Here is a 21823-nt window from a genome sequence, read left to right on the forward strand (position 1 = left end):
CATATGTGTGCATGTGCATGCATAGATGCACATGTGTGTGCATGCAGGTATATTGTGTGTGCATGTGTATGCATGGTTGGGGGTGGGTGGAGTAGCATGTGTGTCTGCATGTGTGTATATAAGTGTATGTGCGTGTGTGTGTGTGTCTTCCTAGCTGCATCTGAGATCTGAGTTGCCCTGTTGGTGACCTGGGGACAGGCCACAGCTCCCAAGCTGGGCTGAGAAGCCTGAAACCTGCTCCGCAGCTGCCTGTACTTGTCCCCTGATCCCCTTCAAGGGGAGATTCTAGCCCTCACCCTCACCGCAGTTGCCCTCACTGGACGCCATGGGGTCCAGTCCCCTGCCTCCCAGCAGGCCTGCCCTGCCCACCCACCCTGCTTCCTTCTCCACCCTTGCCCAGGGCACTCCACCCTCCCGCCTGGACCCAGCCTCCTCTCAGGGGATCCGGCTTCCAGGATGGGCCCCGTGCCCCGCAGCCCACGCACCTCATGGCCGAGCTCTGCGTTGGCCCCGAGGGTCAAGTCCGGCCTCCCTGGCAGGGCTCCGGGCCCCAGCCCCGAGCCGCCTCCACACCACCCTCTAGCCCGGGTGAACTTGTTCCAGTCTCCAAATGTGCGGGCCCCGCTCTCACCCCCACATCTTTGCAGCGTCCGGCCGCTCTGCCTGGAGCCCTCCACACCACCGCCACGTTCTCCTGGTTACCACCTCCTCAGTATTCAGGGCACAGCAGAGCCGCCTCTTCCTCCAGGAAGCCCTCCTGACCCCAGCCCAGGGGCGAGAGGAGGTGGCCCTCCAGGAGCACCCATTGCCCCTCTCCTCCTCAAGCCGCCTGGTCACATCCCTGGGCTCGCCCCTTGGACATCCCTGCCTCCCGATGCCCCAGGCGGGCACTGTCCTCCTTCGGTGCATTGATGTGCCTGGCCGGTGCCTGCCCCACTGTCAGTGCTCGGTAAATACGCTGAGCAGCTGGACGAGCGAGGGACATCCAGCCCAGCTTCCCTGACCCTGGGAGCTGTGGATGGAGCAGGAGCCGTCATGGGTGGCAGGGAGTGGAATGGGACCACGGAATGATGGGACAAAGAGAGGCAAGGAGCCCTGCACAGGAGTGAGGTCCAGGCCTCGCTGCAGCCCCAGCCTCTCCATGGCGGAGGGTGGTCTCCAGGGTGCCTCTCCTGTGCTCACGGGAGGCCTTCCTGAGCCGGACAGTGGCTGCTCCCCGGGGAGAGCGAGAGAGTACAGGGCAGGTTCGTGGGTCCCTGGGGCCGGCCGCTTCCCATGACACCCCCAGGCTCCTTGGCACCCCTCCAGAGGCAGGCTTTGGGGCCCACACCCACTTGCACTCACACACTCACATGCAGGAGCTGAGCGTGCGTATTCCTGTAACGCTGAGCGGCTGGCAGGAAGTGAGCGGTGGGGAGGCTCACTGCTGGGAACCCAGGGCTGGCCCCGCCGAGATAAAGGAGGCAGCAGATTGGAGCTGGAGATAGCAGCCCGCTGGGTCCCAGTAAACAGGGTGGGGGAAATGTCCTTTCCATCCCATCCCATCCCATCCCCTTGGCCCTGAGCCCGCAGGATCTATAGGTCAGGAGCGGGAGTGGAGGGGAAGGCTCTGCACCAGCCTGGGGCAGGGTCCCTGCCAGGCACAGTGGCCAGCCTGCACCTGAGGGCTGCCCCACGACAAGGCCACATGGGCTGTTGGCGAGGGAAGGGGAAACAGGGTTCTCAATCCCTAGGCTTCCCCATGGGCAGCCCCCCACTGGGGAGTATGACCTGGTGATGTCTTCTGATAGCAGGTGGAGAGCTCACCTTCAGCACCATCTCGGGAAATGCAAACAGGGCTCTTCCGTGGGGGGGTAGGAGGCTGGGAGAGAACGGGGGGGGGGCGGGCAGAGGGAGGAGCAGCTGTACCCCACTGCTTGAGGTTATGGCTTCTGGGGAGACCCTACCTGCCCAGGCCACAGGGAACTTTCATTTGCCTCTGTCAGCTCATGGACCGACCGTGAGCACCAGGGGCCAGGGACTGGGTGGGATTTGTTCTTGGCTGGCACAGCAGGGGGTGCTTGGCTACACCCCGTTTTTAAAACTGTGAAATATAACACACATACACAAAAGAGCATGAGACAAATCACTGCCCTCCCCCCTACGTGGGATCAGACACCCAGGGAAGTGAATCTCCCTGGCAACGTGGAATATGACTCCCGGGGAGGAATGTAGACCCGGCATCGTGGGACGGAGAACATCTTCTTGACCAAAAGGGGGATGTGAAAGGAAATGAAATAAGCTTCAGTGGCAGAGAGATTCCAAAATGAGCCGAGAGATCACTCTGGTGGGCACTCTTACGCACACTTTAGACAACCTTTTTTAGGTTCTAAAGAATTGGGGTAGCTGGTGGTGGATACCTGAAACTATTAAACTACAACCCAGAACCCATGAATCTCGAAGACAGTTGTATAAAAATGTAGCTTATGAGGGGTGACAGTGGGATTGGGAATGCCATAAGGACCAAACTCCACTTTGTCTAGTTTATGGATCGATGTGTAGAAAAGTAGGGGAAGCAAACAAACAGACAAAGGTACCTAGTGTTCTTTTTTACTTCAATTGCTCTTTTTCACTCTAATTATTATTCTTGTTATTTTTGTGTGTGTGCTAATGAAGGTGTCAGGGATTGATTTAGGTGATGAAGGTACAACTATGTAATGGTACTGTAAACAATCGAAAGTACAATTTGTTTTGTATGACTGCGTGGTATGTGAATGTATCTCAATAAAATGATGATTAAAAAAAAAAAAAAAAAAGAGCATGAGACATAGCTGCACAGTTTTACAAATGAATATAAAGCAAGCTCCCATGTCATTGCCACTCAGGTCAAAAAACAGAATACCAGGAGGTTTCCAGAAGCTTTCTTCCCACTCCCAACCCCACCCTCTGCCAGAAGTTACTGCTGCTCTGACTTGTATGATTATCACTTGCTTTTCTTTATGGTTTTGCCAATACATGTGTATCTCTGAATGATCATTAGTGATGCTTTCCTACACAACTTTTTATTAATTGACTCAAACAGTATGGACACTTTCATGTCTGGCTTCTTTTTGTTGACATGACGTTGGCACGATTCACCGTTCTTGATCACAGCTGTGTAATATTCCACTCTACGCCTGGAGAGTGATTTCTTTATTCTTACTGCCTGTTCAGGGACATTTGGATTGTTTTCAGATTGGATGTTTACAACCATCACTTACTCATGTAGCCTGGGGCACATCTGTGCATATTTATGTAGAACATCCACCTGGGGCTGCCATTGCTGAGTCATAGGCTATACTTATCTCCGGCTTTATTAAATCATGCCAAACTGCTTCCCAAAGTGGTTGAAATGATTTACACTCTCGCTTCCCCCTTGTTAGTCATTCCTGCCAACATTTGGCATTATCAGACTTACAAATTTTAGCCACTGTGGTGGGTGTGCAGTGGTATCTCAATATGATTTTCATCTATTTTTTTTCTGCCAGTTAATGAAGTTGAGCACCTTTTCTCATGTTTTAGCCACTTGGCTTCCTTTTTTTGTAAACAGTCTTTTCGGTCTTTCTGTCCTTTTTTCTATCAGGTTGTCTTCTGCTGATTGATTTGTTGGAATTCTTTATAGATGCTGTGTACTAATCCTGGTTGGTAATATGTGTTGCAAATTTTCTTCCCCTCTCTCTGGCTTGTCTTTTAACTTTCATGGTATTTTGGATAGCTTATAAGTTCCAGTTTATTGGGTTTTCCCCCTTTCTGATCTGCGTCTTGTTTAAGAACTCCGTCCTTCAAGGGAACGACGGCGTTCTGCTCTACCTTCTCCTCGAGTTCTAAAGCTTTGCCTTCCCCACGTTTAAGCTGGTGCTGGTTGACCGCCCATTTCCCCACAGCCCCTCCGGGCCCCATTTTAGAGCTGTGGAAACCGAATTTCAGAGAGGAGAAGTCACGACCCCGACACCAAAGCTGTGTCCCTCCACCCTGTGTCCCTCGCCCTGCTCAGTGAGGTGGGCACCCTGGGCCGTGGGCTCTCCCCTGGGGCAGCCACCGTGCCCTTACCCAGGCCGGCTGGGTGCACAGGGGTCCTGACCCGAGGGAGGGCAGGCAGGCACCCCCACGGCTTGGGGAATGAAAGGTGGCCCGCTCCGGGGTGAGCACGGGAGTTGAGTCACCCACGTGGCTTTGAACCCGCGCACTGCCGTGCACCGTCACCTACCAGCCGTGTGGCCTGGGTCCAGCCTCGGAACCCCACTGAGCTGCAGAATCCTGCAGGCCCACTGTGAAGACCGAGTCCTGGGGGTGCAGAACCGGCACTCCCTCCTCCCCACTCTGGCTGGGGCCCCCTTCCTCTCCCCAGCACTGCCCTCCAGCCCCTCAAGGGCCATCCTGGGGCAGGGCAGGCTGTAAACCCCCACTGCCCCTTCAGGGACCCTCCCAGACTGTGCAAGGCTGGGTGCTCAGCCTCTTGGGATTGGTGGTGCGGGGGCTGGGGTCTGACCCCTTCCACAGAGGCAGCAAAGATTGGGGTCCAATGGGGGATGCTCAAGGAGCTGAAGGCTGGAAGGGCTTCTCAGGGGCCTGCGGGGCCTGCGGGGCAGTGTCAGAGTCTGCAGAAGAGTCCAGCATGGAAGCCTGACCACCGGGCCAGGGAGCGGCTGGATTCCTGGGAAATCCACTGGGATGGTAACCCTAGGGCTTACTCCAGTCTGCTGGGAAGCAGCCAGCCTTCCAGGAATAGCGGCTTTGGGGATGGGGGCAGGGAGAACCATGGGGGAGCACAGCAGGCCCAGGGCCGGGGCCCCACTTCCAGGGCCTCCGTGGGAGGGTCTGGTGTATGTGAGCAGTGGCGGGTAGGGGGTGGGGAACGAGGGGGTGGGGACCAGGCCGAGGGACCCTCTAGGGAGCTTGGAGACCTCCCAGCTTCCACAGACCCCACCAGCTGGGTCCAAAGGACCGTCTGCACACCCCCAGGGACCCTGCAGCTTCCTCGGGCCCTGCCAGCTCTGGCTGACACCAGAGCACCCTCGTGCCCCCCTGGCCCCCACCTGCCCCATCCCAGGGGCCCCGGCGGCCTGCGCGGGGCACGAGTGCAGGGTTTGGCTTTATTTACTGCCGCAGCTTCCTCCTTCTTCCAGTAACTTGTCCTCCAACTTCAGGCGGCTTCTGATTAGGCAGGGCCCTCTAATCTCCCGGATCTCGCTTACCGGCACCGGCCTCCCGCTTCCTGTTACTGGGCCCGGACTGAGGTGCAGGGTCAGCTCCGTGCTGGCTGGGCCCTGGCCTGCTCCCGGGGCCTCTGCCCTGGCTCCTTGGCCCACCGGGCAGCGAGGACAGAGGGGTCAGACAGCGGACATCGGGCAGCAGCTCTGGGGATGGGTCCAGTGCCACAGGCACTGATGCGGTGCTGGGCATGGAGGCCCCAAGGGTGAGCAGACCCCATGCTCTGTCCCCCTGGGGTTCAGGGTCCAGCGTGGGAGACCCCTGCTCCTCCCTTGGCCCCTCCCTTTCCTTTCCCCAAGAACCCCCAGGCCCCTCCACCCGCCACACACACGTCTCCTCCTGCAGCTACCAGGGTCAGAACTCCCGTGAGAAGACAGGGCAAGGAAGGTTCCGGAGAACGAGCATAGTGCAGGACCCATGTGGATAGAAGTTGTCGGGGCTTTGGGGTCTGCTGCCCTGGGGCTCCCGTGGAGCAAAGCCCTGAGAGGAGGCAAGGATGGGAGAGGGCTCTGCCTCAGAATTCCAGGGTTCTCCCACCCTGTCCCTTCTGGGTGCGCCGCTCCACCCCCCAGAGGAGCCCTGGCCTGGCAGGTCACCGGGGCGGGGGGCATGGGCCAGAATGGCTGCCCAGCTCCTCGAGGCCTGGATGCAGGGACAGATGGCCGGTGTCTGGGATGGGTCCTGCCTTCTCTGTTCACTGCCCCAGTCGCTGCGTGCACTGCACACCTACTGTGTGCTCTGCGCACAGACTCCGGGGTCAGCCACTCCCCTGGACGTGGGATTTGAGCCCAGGCGCTCCGTCCTCCTCCACACCCACGCTGCCACCTCCAGCCATCGTGTCCCTAACCATGGAGGAAATTTTGTTTTATAAGAACCCCAATCCTTTATTTTGTTCCCAAGGGGCCCGTTTCTGTCCCCTGTGTGGCAGGCAGGGCTAATTCTCCCCCTACCAGCCCTGCAGCCCTGCAGAGGACTGGCTGCCATTGGGGGGCACCCTGGGAGCCCCTGGCCTGGCTCCCCAGCATCTAACAGGGCAGCTGAGGTCAGGAAAAGCACGATCTTTGACAGAGGGGCTGGACTGGGAGTGGGTGGAGGGAGGACTCCGGGAAGAGGGGAATTTGGAACTTGAAGCTGGGAGATGGTCCCTGGCTGGGGAGGGGTCTGAGGGGTCATCCTTGAGGATGATTCTTTGGAATGGGGAGGGGAGTTTTAGACTTAAAATTTAAATCTCAGCCTTTAAAAATGTTTATCTTCTCTGAGTGTTTTATAATACAAGTAGCATATTCACCCGGCCACAGATCTCATCACCTGTAAATGACCATGTAGGTACTGGAGCGGCCAGCGGCCAGGTCAATGCCTGCAGTTTCCGTACCCCCTGCTCCTGCCTGCTGGGTCCCCAGTCAAGGGTGGCCGGGCGAAGGGAAGTCCAAGGTTCAGAGAGTAGGAGGGTGGCTGCCCATAAAAGTCTCCACCTGGCTTGATGAGGCCCACAGGTGGGGTGTGGCGACCAGAGGTGACGTGGCTGCAGACAGGGCTCCAGCCTCTCCCTGCTGGGCACTTGCTCCCACTGGGCAGAGACAAGACTGACCCCCCCTGGCCCTGGGGGAGGGGCAGCCCCTGACCGGGCCCTCGGAGTGGGAGGACAACATGCAGAACTGGCAGAGGCTGGGAGGGCTGGGGTCCCTGGGAGGGCTTCATCGTTGGAGTGTGTCATTCCACAAATAAATATTTGTCATGCCCAGGGCCCAGAGCAGGGCAGGATGTGGCTTGTGCTGTCCAGTGTTCCTGGCCTGGTGACACAACAAGGTCCTAGTGGCCCTGGTGTGAGGTGCATTCCCAGAATCCTGGGTGCAGAGGCCATGGGGTTGGGACATACTGGGAGAAAAGTCTGAGCTCTGCAGTCCGCCCACCATCTCCTGAGCACCCCTGGGTTTGTCAGCCCATGCTGGATGCCAGGGTGGGGGCTCTGTCTTCTGCCACTGCTGGAGGGCCCCAGAGGCCAGAAGCTCTTACCAGAACCATGGTAAGAACCATGGGCAGTACTATGACCCCTGTTTTACAGATGAGGAAACAGAGGCTCAGAGAGGTGGAGGAACTTGCTGGAAAATAGTGGGCCAGGATGGGAACCCGTGCCTCATAGGTCCTGACCCACGCAGCTTCCTGATAAATGCCGGAAGGCCCCGCCCAGGCTGAGCTCCAAGGGTGGGTAGAGAGTCGGTGGGGGCACTGCACAGCCTTCCTCTTCTGGCCTTTGAGATTTGACTCAGGCTGCCTCCTCCTCCAGGTAGCCTTCCTGGATCCCTCCAACTCCTTGCTAGGACCCACACCCACTTGTCCCTGTTAACTCATCACACAGCAGCCTGCGTAGAATGCACAGTGTGGTCATCGGTCACTCACTGGTGACCCTCACCAAGGCGTGAGCTCCTGGAGGGCAAGACCTGTGTCTTTCATTCTCAGGACCCCTGGCACAGGGCTTCAGGAAAGACCTGTGGACATGAGGAGAAAACTAGGAACAGAGGGGTGGGGGGCTTCCTTCAGAAGATGGGGAACAAACCAGAGAGGAACATGAGTAGGAGAGAGAGGGTGGGCCACATAGAGGCAGCTCCAGCCAAGGGCTGGAGGGGGGCCGAGCCCAGTGTGTGTAGGATGGCCCAATGGGACAGAGGAGCTGGAAAGCCAGGCAGTGGGATGAGGCAAGAGGGAGCCAAGGCAGTTTCCTGGAGGAGGGAGAGGAGCCTCCCCTTAGCCCAGGGCAATCCTCAGCCACCCCACTGAGGAGGAGAAGGGAGCAGAAGGCAGTTCCACTCTGCCACCCTTGGCCTGGCTGCCTGGGGAAGTCCTTCCAGCCTTCTCACCTGAGGCCTTCATGCTGCACAGTGGAAAAGGAGCCTCTGCCTGTGGCTGGTGGGAGATGAGGACTGTCTGGCCTCAGCCAGAGTTCAGGATTCAGGACAGATCCTCCCCTGGAACCTGGGATGGGTCGTTAGTTCCAAGGTTCATTCATTCATTTATTCAGTGAATAAATTGCTGGGCATTGGGGTGGGGTCTCTGCTTGGGCATTGGGGTGGGGTCTCTGCTTGGCATCTGGGACTGGTAGTGCCAGTCTTCCTCACCCCTGCCCTGGGCTCAGGGCCCCTCTGCCACTCTGGGCCAAGGGGGAGTCAGCCCTCCAGGGGCTGGGGGAGGGGCTCGCTGGGGAGGAGCCGGCGGGGCGCGGGGCGGGCTGGAGGTGGTGGAGGTGGCCCCACACAGGCAGCTGTTCCCGGAATGGGGGTTTTAAACTTTTTTTTTTTTGTTGGCGAATATGCATGTGATCTTAATTATTTATACGCAGCACTTATCTCCCCCAAATGTTTCATCGGGATTGGGCCGATCCGAGAGCGCAGCAGCAAAGCCAGGGGCGGGCGCGGAGGTTGGGGGGGTCTGCAGGGGGGGCAGAGGAGAGGCCAGGGAAGCTGTAGCGCCCCACAAATCCAGCCAGGGGCCGAGCCTCGGTGAAGAGGGGAAGACCCCTACCGACGGTCGGATTGACCATTTCAGGCACCAAGGGGTGTTGGCAAAAGGCAGCTTGGTGCCGGCCCGGGGGTGCCAACACCTGGGGCAGGTGCGCTGACACCTCAGGCCCCCGCCTGCGCCCACTCGGCCGGTAGGGGCGTCTCAGTTCTCCCCGGTGCGTCCCTGGCGGACCGGATGGGGGCCGGGCAGCCCCACTCTCTGCTACAATCGGGGGCCTTGTCCCACCTCGTTCCTGGTGGTGTGGAGCAGAATCCTCACCTAGTAACGTCCCTGGGGCTCTCAGTCAGTGCTCACACCACCCGGAGGTAGGAGTGGGCTTGCCCAGCCCATTTTACTCATGAGGAAACTGAGGTCTAAGGACCCCCAGCAGAGCAGAAACTAGAGCCCACGTGGGTTCCAAGGAGGGTGGTCTTCCTTGGCAGCGCCCCCTCTTCCCCCTTCCCCACGGGGCCTGCATGTTGCGCGGCCGGCTCCGGCCTAGGCTCTCTGCCCGGGCCCTTCAGGCCGCGCCGCTGGAGGGTCCTGGAAGCGCCTCCCGGGCACCCGCCCCACGCCCGCAGGACTTGCAGGGGCTCCGAGGCCAGTCCCCGCCGCCCCGCGGGCACCTGAGCTCCCTCCGGCGGTGTCCGCTCCTGGCCCGACCCCGGCGCGCCCTGCACCCAGTAGGCCCTCGGGGACCGGGGAGTGCATCGGGCCGTGCGGACGAGCAGCCGCGTTGGATCCCGACGGGACGTCGGGCCCGGGGACTCCCCGGGGACAGGCGGGCACGGGCGTCGGGATGTGGGGTGCACCTGGGGGCAGCGCGGGCCTCGCCCCTGGCCGCCCCCCGCCCCCCCGGGCGGCAGGACCCCCATCCGCACCCTGCCGCGGGGCTTCCGGGCCGGGTCTCGCTCGCAGGGACCCTGTGCGAGCCTGTGCTGGGGGTGGGGGAGACGTCCTTGAACTTGCCGCTTTGGCCGGCTGGGTGGGGGCGAGCTCCTGGGCCCCCCCGGAACCCCAGGCCACCCCGTTTCACCCCAGGTGGTGAGTCCGATGTAAACCTTTTCCAAGTGGGAGATTCCGAGAGCTCTGGGGGCTTCCGCCGGGTAATTGGTCCATCGATTAACAGCTCTGGTGTGTGTGTGGGGGGGTTCCTCACTGGGGGGCGGGGTGGCCGAGTCAGGGGCCCAGCTCTGGGGAGACATTGCTCCCGGGAGGAGGGGAAATCAGTAATTCCTTGTTGGAGAGGGTTTCTGTGCTTCCCTAAAACTCAAGGACCTGGGGGAGGCAGCCTGTGGGGTCCCTGGGGTGCCAACCGCCTGCCCGGCCCCCTTGGGCCCCTGAAAGAATTGGTTCCCACAGCCAGAAGTTGCCATGGTGACCCCCCCCCCACCTTCAGCTACAGCTTTTCCAGTAAAACCACTGTAGAAATCCATACTTCCCGACAGGCACGCCCCCGGCCCCCCACCCCCCACTCTGGCGGCCTGGGAGCGGCTGGGAGTTAACCCTGCGCCTGCCGGCAGCTGCTGTTTGGGGGGAGTCAGGGGAGTGAGAGCTGCTGGGGGGCCCTGGGCAGGAGAGGAGAAAGTGGGCCAGGAGCCCAGGCCTGCTGCCCTCTCCCTCCAGGCCTCCAGACGCAACTTGGACAACTCTGGGAAGTTGGAGGGAAAAAGGGAGCTGGCTCCTCGCCCCCAAGGGCTTGGGGCCCCACCTTGGAGAAGGCCTTGCTGGGGCTGCTGGGGCCTCTCCCCTTGAACCTGAGGTTTGAACCTGAGAGAGGCTCCCCGGGACACTGCGTCCCAGGCTGCCCTCCAGCTGCAGGCCCACAAGCCTCTGCCTCTTCCTCTCTGCTCCCCCCTGAGCAGGGACCTCTTTCTGGGAGACGGAGGCCCTGCTGCCCGCACCCGACAGCCGCAGGGGGCGGGGATGGGGCTGGGGCTGTTTGGAGCCAGCTTTGTGTCCACAGGTCAGCTCTGATGGGCCGTTGAACCCCAGAAGCCACTGAGCGGCTGGGGTCAAGGTTTCCTCCCCTCAGAAGTGGGAATAATGAAATGGGCTGCTTGCAAGTTTGAGGCAGAGGGGGGTGCTGGCACGGAGGTTAGGGGCTCTGGGTCCAGGCCTGCACCGCCTCTGTTGGGGATGGGGCCCCTGGGGACCCCTGAGGGGCCTGGGCCCAGGGGACTCCACTCCGCCAGTGCAGGTCCAGCTTCTGCTTCGGGCGCTGTGATGCTCTAATTGTTCTCTCTGAAGCCCAGGATGAATAATTGAGAGGTCTTTGAAGAGAATTAATTAGCCCGTTTATTGACTGTAAATGCTTTGCTGCAGATGATAAAGGGAGGCTCCTCTGCCTGCGTGGGGCCTGCCCGCCGGTTGGGGCTGATGGGCTGACGAAGAGACATTTAATTTGCACCCAGGGCTCCCTCAGCAAGACTCCTTTGCCTAGAGACCCACCCCCTCCACCAACAAGGTGCTGGTGGGCTGAGCCCCAATCTCCCAGAGCTGTGTTGCACTGCCGCCATGATTCTGGTATGGGGGTGGGGGCAGCACCCCTCAGCCCCAGCTCTGCTCCATCTATCTCCTAAGAGGCAGGGAGGAGCCCCCTCCCAGGAAGCTGAGTGGGGGCTGGGTGTCCCCCACTGTGGGGAACACTTCCCCCTGGCACACTGGAAGCCGGGGTCCCACGACCTTTGGGGGAGACAGACCCCATCCTGGAGCACCTGCTGAGCTGGCTCTGCGTTTGGCGGTCCCTGTCTCTGTCCATCCCGGCAGCCCCCGGGTCCCAGCAGGGAGTGACCAAAACCTAAGACGGTGCACCTGCCCTCTGGAAGTCGGTCATGGAAACAGATACCTGCTGTGGGCTAAGGGAAGTGGGGGACCGAGGAGGGGGGCTGCTGGGTGGACAGGGGTGGTTTGCTTGGCAGAACACTGCTGGGCTGCTTGGTGGGTGCTAGTAATTAAAAACAAGAGCCAGTGTTTCTATAGCATTGACTCTGTGCCAGGCCCTGTTTTAAGCACTTTAATGGGTTAACTAGTCCTCCCAGCCAGCCGGGCAGATCCCCTGCAGGCAGAGGCCTGGGCTTGTGCCCGGCTGGGTCTGTCTGCAGAGCCTCAGTGCATTCAGTGCAGTCTGGCACAGATAAAGATGTGTTGAATGAGTGGCGAATGAATGGATGGGGAAGCTGTGGCAAAGCTGGGCCCACATACCCTTTGCATCTGGCTCTGGGACCAGGCCCTGAGGTGCAGGGTGCAGGCAGAGTGCTGCCAGCCCAGGGAGCGGCCCCATGGGAGAGGTGGACAAGACGCAGATGGACACGGAGAGCTCGGCCCATGTGTTGGGGGGTCCTGACTGCTGCCTCCTGGCTGCTGGGGCACCAGTGAAGGTGAGAGCAGTTTCAGTGAGGCCTGGGGTTCAGGGCCCCCACTCTGGGAGCTATGGGGCATGTGGACTAGGCAGGGGAGACCGAGGCAGGGAGCTGGTTTGGAGACCGTCACTCTTGGTCCAGGTGAGTGTGGAGAGGCTGGACCAGATTGAATAGTGACCCTTAAATTCATGTCCATCCAGAACCTCAGCATGCGACTGTTTTCATTTCCTGGGCTGCTTAAAACCAATACCATGAAATGGGTCCGGTTAAGCAATAGAAATTTATTTGCTCATAGTTTTGAGGCTGGGAAAATGCCCAAATCAAGGCATCATCAAGGTGATGCTTTCTTCCCGAAGACCAGCTGCCGGTGATCCCCGGCTCCTCTGCCACACGGCCAGGCACACGGCAGCGTCTGCTGGCCTCTCCCTTCTCGTCTGGGTTTCACTGACTTCAGCTTCTTGCTTCCACGGCTTTCTCTCTGTGTCTGTTTCATTCTCTTAGAAAACATTCCAGCAATACGGTGAGGACCCGCCCTGGTTGAGGTGGGCCACTCCTTAGCTAAAGTAGCCTCATCAACGGGTCCTGCTTACAATAGGTTCCTGCCCACGGGAATGGATTAGGATTAAGAACATGTTTTTCCAGGGTACATACAGCTCCAGCCCTCCGCGTTTAGAGATGGAGTCTTTGGAGATGTAATTAGTTAAGGGTGGGCCATATAAGGGGGTCCTTATAAGACGAGGAAAATTTAGACACGGAGACAGACCGTCACAGGGAGGAGGCCGTGTGGTGACGGATGATGCAGCTACAAGCCGAGGAGCGGCAAGGTGGCCGGTCACCAAGCGAAGCCGGGAGCGAGGCCTGGGACAGTTCCTCCCCCTGGACCTTCGGGGGAGCCCAGCCCTGCAGACACCCTGATTTCAGGCTCTGGCCTCCAAAACGGTGGGAGAATAACTTTCCGTTGCTTTAAGTCACCCTGTCCATGGTGAACCCATATCCATCAGGCTCCAACGTTGCCAAAGATCTCCGAGCACCCCACCTAAGGGTGCTGCACATCTCCAAAAAATTCAGAACCGGAGCTGAGAGAGACAAGCTGGCCTCTTTCCAGACGGCCAAAGCTAAGGGCTTCGTAGGACCTGCCAGCAGTCATGGTGCCTGGTCCGAGCGGTGCTGGGTGCTGGGCAGGGGCAGGGGCAGAGCCAAGCACCCAAACCTGCCTGCACGTCCTCCTACTTTCCACTTGGTCCAATCGCCCTTCCCACTTTGGAGGAACCCCAGCCAGGGGTTCAGGGCCCCTGCTCGCCCCCAGGCTCTGACAGCTGATGTGAGCATGTGACCACAGCATGGCCAATCAGATGAGTAATTTAGGGGTTACCCACAGGGGTTGTGGCGGGGTCTGACACCAGGTGACGAGGGCCGAGTCGTGACATGCCAGGCAGGACGTTCTCGTGAGGGGGTCTCGGCTGCGTCTGTCCGTGATCTCCCGCTGCTTCATGTTGCACAAACTCAGGAAGCTCAAGGAGAGGTGAAGGCCGCAGGGTAAGGTGGTGGGTGCTGCTGATGTGACGGGGGGCGGGAGTCTGCAGTCATGTATGTGGGGGGGCCTCTGGGAACCTGCCGCGGCGCCAGGTGTGACTAGGGTTACCAGGTACAGGGGGCTAAACTGTGGCCCCCAAAGATAGGTCCAAGTTTCTACCCCCCAGTAACTGTGACTGCGACCTCTTGGAAAAAGGGTCATCACAGGTGTCATTAAATTATAGATTGCAAGATGAGCACCCTGGGTGGGCCCTAAATCCCCGAGCAGGTGTCCTGAGGCGACACAGGCAGAGGGAGAGCTGAGAGACACCTAAGAGGGGCCCTGGGAAGACGGAGGCAGAGATTGGAGTTGATGCTGCCCCCAGATTTGCCTCAGAGCTTAGGGGGGCCCCAATTTTCTACCTGGCCAGACGCCCTGGTGCCTGGGTACCTAACCCCAGTGGTGACCAGCCCATTGGCTTTGCCCTTCAGCCAGCTTCCTGGGCTGCCTCGGCCTGAGACAGCAGCACGTCCCTGTCTTGGGTGGAATTGGCCTCCCCGAGGGGTCCTGGGGTGAGCCGTCGCATCTTTGGGCAGACGCAGCAGGCCCCAGCTGGGCCCATGGGCCACTCCTTCCTCCCACAAATCTTCACAAAGTGCTGTTTGGTGCCAGGCCCTGTTCTGTGTGTCAGGGGTGCAGCAGCGAACCAATCAGAGGCTGGGTCCCCAGGAGTTTGCATTCTGGGGGAGGAAGTGGGGGTGGCAAGAAACAAATAGACTCAATCTCAGTGTCAGTATGAGTTTCCTTTTGCCTCAGTAACAAATTACTACGAGCTCAGCGGCTTAAACACAACAGGAATTTATCATTTGTAGTCCTGGAGAACAGACATCCAGCAAGCTTCTCACTGGGCTAAAGTTGAGGTGTCGGCAGGGCTGCCTTCCTCCTGGAGGCTCCGGGGGAGGAACTGCTTCCTGGCCTTTCCCAGCCTCTTGATGCTGCCTGCAGTGCTTGGCTCATGGCCTCGAACTGCATCTTCACGGCCAGTGGCGAAGTGCTGTCCAGTCTCTCTGGCCCTGGCCGCCATCCTCACATCTCCTTCCCTGACTCCACTGCCTCCCCCCTTTTTTATTTTTAATTAAATTCGGTTTTATTGAGATATATTCATATACCATACAATCATCCATGGTGTACAATCAACTGTTCTCAGTACCATCATATAGTCATGCATTCATCACTCCAATGTATTTTTGAACATTTTCCTTACACCAGAAAGAATCAGGATAAGAATAAAAACAAAAGTAAAAAAGAACACCCAAATCATCCCCCTTCCCACCCTGTTTTGCATTTAGTTTTTGTCCCCATTTTTCTACTCATCCATCCATACACTGGATAAAGGGAGTGTGATCCACAAGGTTTTCACGATCACACTGTCACCCCTTGTGAACTACATTGTTATACAATCATCTTCAAGAGTCCAGGCTACTGGGTTGGAGTTTGATAGTTTCAGGTATTTACTTCTAGCTATTCTAATACATTAAAACCTAAAAAGGGATATCTGTATAGTGGGTAAGAATGTCCACCAGAGTGACCTCTCGACTCCATTTGGAATCTCTCAGACTGTGAAACTTTGTTTCATTTTGCATCCCCCTTTTGGTCCAGAAGATGTTCTCAATCCCATGATGCTGGGTCCAGATTCATCCCTGGAAGTCATGTCCCACGTTGTCAGGGAGATTTACACCCCTGGGAGTCAGGTCCCACGCAGGGGGGAGGGCAGCAAGATCACCTGCCAAGGTGGCTTAGTTAGAGAGAGAGGCCACATCTGAGCAACAAAGAGGCACTCGGGGGAGACTCTTAGGCACAACTGTAAGTAGATTTATCCTCTCCTGCCCCGCTGTCTCCCTTTTGTAAGGATGTTTGTGATTCCACTGGGACCCCTAGGGTATCCAGAACAGTCTCCCCAGCTCGAAGCCCTTCATGCTAATCCCATCTGCAAAGTCCCTTTTGCCAGGTCGGGTCACCTATGCACAGGTTCTGGGGTCAGGGTGTGGTGCTCCTGGGGGGTGTGACTCACAAGCGTGACTCGTGACTCGGCAACCTCCGGACGGAGGAACCCGGGGTGGGAGGGGGCGGCCGGGAAGGCGAGGGCTGAGCTGGGGAAGTGAGCGGCTGTCTGGTGGGGGGGCCAACCCAGGAGCAGCAGCCGAGGCCCTGCGTGGGGACTGCTCCCCACATGGCCACACGGGAGTCCAGGGGGAGTCTGGAGAGAGGGGCAGGGGCAGTGAGGGACATGGGAGCCAGGCTCAGGCCACAGGGCCCCACGGACGTTTCGTCCGTCCCTCCCTCCCTTTTCTTTTCTTTGTGAGCGCTGTCAGACACCTGGGTTCCTACCCACTAATGGCCATTTACTATTTTCTCTTCTTGTTTTTTCTCTCTTCGAGAGGACACTCCATGCGCTAGGTAAGCCCTTCTCAGAATCCGTCCTGGACCCTCTTGTCCCATTTTGTAGCAGAGAGCGCAGGGCTGGGCCGAGGTCTTGCTGACATGCCCGGGCTGCCTGGCCCCAGCATCCGGCCTCCCAGCCATAGGCTCAGGGGGGCCTCGGTGGGAAGGGGAAGGTGTCACCTTCAGTCCTGACCCCGTGGCCAGTGGCTGGAGGGCCCAAGTCGCAACAGAAGGTTCTCCCGTTTCCGGCACATCCTGGCACTTGACGAATGCATTGCCAACTTCTTCCTAAACATCCCCAGCTCCCCCTCCCTTAGCACCCAGGCCCCCTCCACACCCCTAAATTGTGTTCTGGGCCTGGGTGCTGGCCTCTCCAGACAGCCGGGAGCCCTGGGGGGACAGGGACCAGCTCTGCTCACCTCAGGGACCCCAGTGCCCTTTGAGCCCAGGAGGGCTACAGGTGCTGAAAACGACGAACAAATGAACAAATGAATGAATGACTGAATGCAGTGGCGGGGGCTTGTCAGGGTGCCAGCTGTGCTCGCCCATGGCCCCCCATGAGCACCTGCCACCTTCTGGCTGTCAGTATCCTCGGGAGACCCCCAGGGGTCTCGGTTCTGGGCGCTGGGCTCCAGCCACCACCATCCCTTTATTTTAAACTATAAATGTGTCCCAAATGTGGTAAATATTTTTATTTGCTAAATCTTGCTGCCCTAGACCAGCCCCTGGGAACCTGCTTTGCTGCCTGAACCTCACTGTCACATGGGGGCCGGGACAGAGGTCAAGGTGGTAGGTAGGCCCTTGCCCCCTCCCCACTCTGGTGCCCCCCTCTGAAGCAGGGGTTGGGGTTCGGCTGACCTGGAAAGCCACTTTCTCTCATTTTCTGGTTCCCGTGTTCAGCCCACAAGGACTTCCTGGACACCTGCCCCAGGGTGCCCTGGGCTGGGCCCCACACCCGTGGGAAGAGCAGAGCTCTGGAGTCCCCTCCGGACCCAGGGTGCCGTGGGAGTGTTCTCCCTCCCTCCGCTGGGTACGGGTGACGGACACGGTGGGGCCCCAGCACGCCGGGCCCTGGGCTTGGGGTCCAGCTTCACCCCTCTGCGGGTGGACCGTGGGGCCCAGCCCTCCTTGCTTGTCTGGGCGTCTGTGCCCACCCCTCGCTCGGTCTGGTGCCCCAGACAAGCAGACCCGGCTCCTTGGCGGCAGAGCCTGCCAGCTCCAAACCCCAGCTTGCCCTCTCGTTCTGGCTGCCATGTCTTAAATCAACTAGACCCCAGGCTGTGGGCTTGACATCCTATTTCAGCATCCCAGCCACCCCGTGAGATGGTGCCATTCACGCCACCCACTGTCAGGTGAGATCATCGGAGTGGAGGGGGCCAAGCGACTTGCCCAAAGCCCCAGAGTCACAAAGCACATCAGGGCCGGAGCTGTGACCACACAGCCCAGGGTCGGGTGTTGGGACTCGGGCCCTGCCAGGGTTGGACGGGCGTCTCCAGGTCACCGCCTCGGGGGGCAGGGGGACTCCTGGATCTGCCCAGCCCTGGGGTGGGGGAAGACCCTCAGACCCATGCCCTCTCCCCCAGGATGGGGCATTTGGAGGCTGAGGACTTCTTGGAAAGCGGGAGCTTGTTGCCCAAAGAGGCTGCTGTGGCATCTAAAACAATGGGCTGCCTTCCCCCTGGGAAGCCGGGGTGGAGAAGGAAGGGCCGCACTCCCCAGGCCCACGGCTGCCCCAGTCCTGGTGGGCCGGGCTGGCAGCTCTGCTGGATTTCGGTTGCCACCCTCCTCCTCGGCCTGAGCAGACTGACCTTGGCCATGTTCTTTGCCCTCTCTGTGACATGGGGGTGATGGGGCTCTAAGGAGACCCTCCCTGGGCAGAGGGGTGGCACTCGGGCCCAGCTGTGTGTCCCACACTACTCTCCTAGCCCCTCACAGCCACGCAGTGGAAGAGGGAGTGTCATTCCCTTTTATAGCCGAGCACATGAGGCTCAGAGGGTAAGTTGCTTCCCACTGGGTCTGTGTGAGTTCAGACCCAGGCCTGGAGGGAGGCGGGGCCGGGCAGCACCTGTACCTGCTCCAGTGTCCGGGCCCCACTCACCTGCCCCAGAGAGCAGAGCCTGTTGCCTAGGAACCAGGAGGTGGGGGAGGAGGCCCCGGCAGGAGGAAGGCCCTGAGATGGGGGGACAGGTCCAGTTGGGCACGGGTGCCCACCTCCTGCCCCCACCAGGGCCCAGGCAGGGGCAACGGGAGCAGTGAGGAGCCCTGGAGAAGGGACTTACCAGCAGGCAGCTCTGCTGGAACCCCAGGAGGCTTTCCTTGTTTCCAGTAAGTACAGAACGTGGGTGGGAAGGGGGCGGTAGCCCCAGCAGATGGCAGCCCTGGGGTGCCAGCTTCCCATCTTGCCCAGCACCTGTGGCTCAGCCGGTCCCCTGGGCCCAGCTCCTGGCTGTCTCTGGCCTGCTTGCCACCTGTCCCCTCCATGCACTTCTCTCCTTCCCTCTCCCTGCCATCCTTCCCTTAACCCCTGCCCTGGCAGGTAAGAAGACCAGGTGCAGGGCCAATCTCAGTGCCAGCTGGGAAGAGAAGCCAGTGGCCACCAGGGCTCCAGGCAGGCAGAGGTTGGTGGGACGCTTGAGGACCTCCGCCCCCAGCCGGGCCTGAGCACACACCTGCGCGCCCGCAGCCCCAGGAGGCCCTGCGGGTGTGGCCAGGGCTGGCTCTGCTCCAGCGGCTTGGGAAAGCTGCTCCCGCCTGCCCTTCAGGTGGTTTCCACCCAGGGCCCTGGGGGGCGGGACAGGGAGTTCCTGGTGACTCTGCAGTGGGGGCCCCGGCCTCTCCCCTCCCCTCAGGGCCGCCTGCTGAGCTCTGAGCTGACACCCCCTCCTCCCACCTCCCCTCACCTCCTCTCCTCACGTCCAGGGCCTCACTGGGGGCTGGTGTCCTTGTCCCTGCGCTGCCTCACCTTGGAGGGGCGGCCTGAGCCAGGCCCACTCGAGGAGGGCATTTGGGCAGGTGCCTGGGGCTGGCAGGGCAGACCCCCCTTTACCCAGAAAGAAGAAGGAAGGAGCAGCATCTGGGGTGACGCCTCCATGCTGGCTGCCCGGTGCCCAGGAGCCCCACCCGGTGCCACCGGGAGTCTGGCCAATGGCAGGTGGGAGTGGTCCCGAAGGAGCCCCGGGGGAGGCCCTGCTCCTTCCGTGCTGTGGGGTCCAGCCCTGCAGGGGCCCAGGAGACCAATCCCCTGTGCCCCTCCTTCCCACCCAGCGTAGCCGGGGAGAGCCCAGGGCCTCCCGCTCCTCCAGGCCCACGGTGGCCTCTGCCCTCCGGCGGGCGTTGCAGGTGCAATCGCAGCCTCCCGAGAATTTAACCTCCATAGGGAGGTGAGGAAAAGGCAAAAGGGGACAGACCTCCAACGGGGGATGGAGCGAATAAATGCCCACCCCCCCGCCCCAGAATAAAGGCTGAGTGGGACCCCCATAAGAGGCACATGGCGCTGACAGATGCCTGGTGGAAAAGCTAGTTTGTTCCTCCCCTCATTCATTCATTCATTCATTCACTTATTTAGCAAAAAGTATTTACCATTGAGTGCATATCATGAGCTGGCCCTGCTCTAGGGGCCGGTGGAGCTCACACTGCAGCTGGGAGACCGAAAATGCAGCTGGAAGTCAATACCGTTTAGAGCACATGAGATGGGGCTGAGCGCCGAGCGGGAGGACAGGCAGGCTGGGAGGACTGGGAGTGGGGCAGGTGGGCAGGGCAGGCCTCTGGTGCAGGTGCGGTTTGAACCAGGACTTGGGGAAGGGAGGGAGGGAGCTCAGCTAGAAACCTGGGGAGCAGCCAGAGCAGGGGGCCTGGGGAGTGCGCGGCCCGGTGCGTGTTCAGGGACAGCAGGGGCCAGGAGGCTCAGGCCCCGGGGGCGGGGAGGTCAGGGGCATGGGGCCTTGTGGGCCCTCAGTAGGCCTTCTGCATTTTGTGGGTGCACCGGGTCTTGCAGGTTCACCCAGGCGCTGGGGAGGCCCAAGGCTGGGGAGGGGCCGGATTGGGGATGGAGACCGGCTGAGAGGCTCCCATAGCCACAGGTGGGAGATGCGGGGGGCTCTGGCCAGGGGGGCGGTAGAGGTGCTGAGAAGGGGCTGGATTCTGGGTGCACTGTCCGGAATACTATTATATTTCCATCTTATTTGCATTAAGAAAAAGCAAAAAAGGAAAAACAAAGACATACATGTCTAGGGACACCGGTGCCTATAAAAGCCCCAGGAGACACTGGGGGCTCATGGGTGCACCTGGAGCCGGCCGTGGGAGGCTGGGAGGGGAGGATGGAACAGGGGCCGTTTTCGCTGTGTCCCACAGACCCGGCAGTTGGGAGAGCAGATGCCCCATGGCCTGCTGGGGTACAGCGCACGGCCACCACCCAGCCTGCGCAGAGCCCCATACGGGACGGCACCAGGGGCTCACCCGCAGAGATCGCCTCTCCTGACTTCCTGCCTTTCTTACCGTTTTCTGGAGGTGGGGGCAGGGCAATGCCAACCCCTCTGGAGGTGGACTTTGGCAGCAGCCCAAAGTCTTTTACTACAGGCTTGGTGAATTTCACGATCAAAACTGGATCATGCAGCTTTGAATCCCCAGCGAGCCCTGGCTCTTACAGTGACTCAGAGGCTGGTTTGGAAGCCAGGGCCCTCCGCGGAGCCTTTGAGCTCGAGCAGGCCTCAGGGGCCAAAGGTGTAGCCTCCAAGTTACTCTGGAGCACGGAGTGACCTCTTTACAGCCGCACCCTGCAGCCCAGGGGGCAGAACAGGGCTTTGCGGTTCCTCGGGTCCCTATCTAGCTGTACAGTTTTTCCTTTTGCAAAACCAGAATCATGACACTCCCACTTCCCACTGCAGTTGTGAGGCTTAAATGAAGTATGGGGCAAATCACTTGTCTGGGTCCCACCTCTTCTCATTATCACTCTTGAGCCAAAATAATAGAATGGAATGACCTGTCCCTGTGCCCCTCAGCCGCCCCTGCCTGGCCAATCCAGAGCTTCCCAATGACCCCCTTTCCCCGGAATTCTCTCTCCGCTGTCCTATCCCCATTCTTCATTGCAAGGAGTTCACCTGTGGGGGGCCATGGCTCATCTTTTGTTCTCCAGCCTCACTCAGGATTGCCAAATTTAGCAAAACAAACAAACAAACAAAAAAAAAACAAGACACCTAGTTAAATTTGCATTTCAGACAAACCACGAATAAATTTTTTTAGTGTAAGTATATCCCATTCAGTGTTTGGGATATACTTATACCAAAAAATTTATTTGTGGTTTGTCTGAAATGCAAATTTAATAGAGTATTCAGTACTTGATCTGGAAACCTTTGTTTCATCTCTCCTCTGATTTCCCCTACCCTCTCTAAGAACTGTTTTCATGCCCCAACCACAGACTTCTCACCGATGAAGTTGCATTTTATCATTCCATCTTTCCTGGGGCTGACATAGCTTCTTTTTGCATTTTATAGTTTTATATTTGCAGCGGTAAAAAAATTCTTGTCAGCGGTATGATTGAAAGTTTAACTACAAAGGGCATTGTTAGTTTTATTTGTGTTTCAGTCAGAGACATAAAATGGATTCCCAATACGACTGCAGTTTTCGACAATTATCTTGGTGTTTTATAGTTACTGACACAGCACATTTTATGCTTACCAGGATGAGGCCCCTTTGTAGCCAGGAATGGAATTACTGTTTGTGTTTTGGGCACAGCAGTAATATTTATCCCCAATAATCTTGCTGTGATGGGTTCTGGGTATTTTAC

The sequence above is a fragment of the Choloepus didactylus genome, chromosome 18 (assembly GCF_015220235.1).
Source record: "Choloepus didactylus isolate mChoDid1 chromosome 18, mChoDid1.pri, whole genome shotgun sequence".
Lineage (NCBI taxonomy): Eukaryota > Metazoa > Chordata > Mammalia > Pilosa > Megalonychidae > Choloepus > Choloepus didactylus.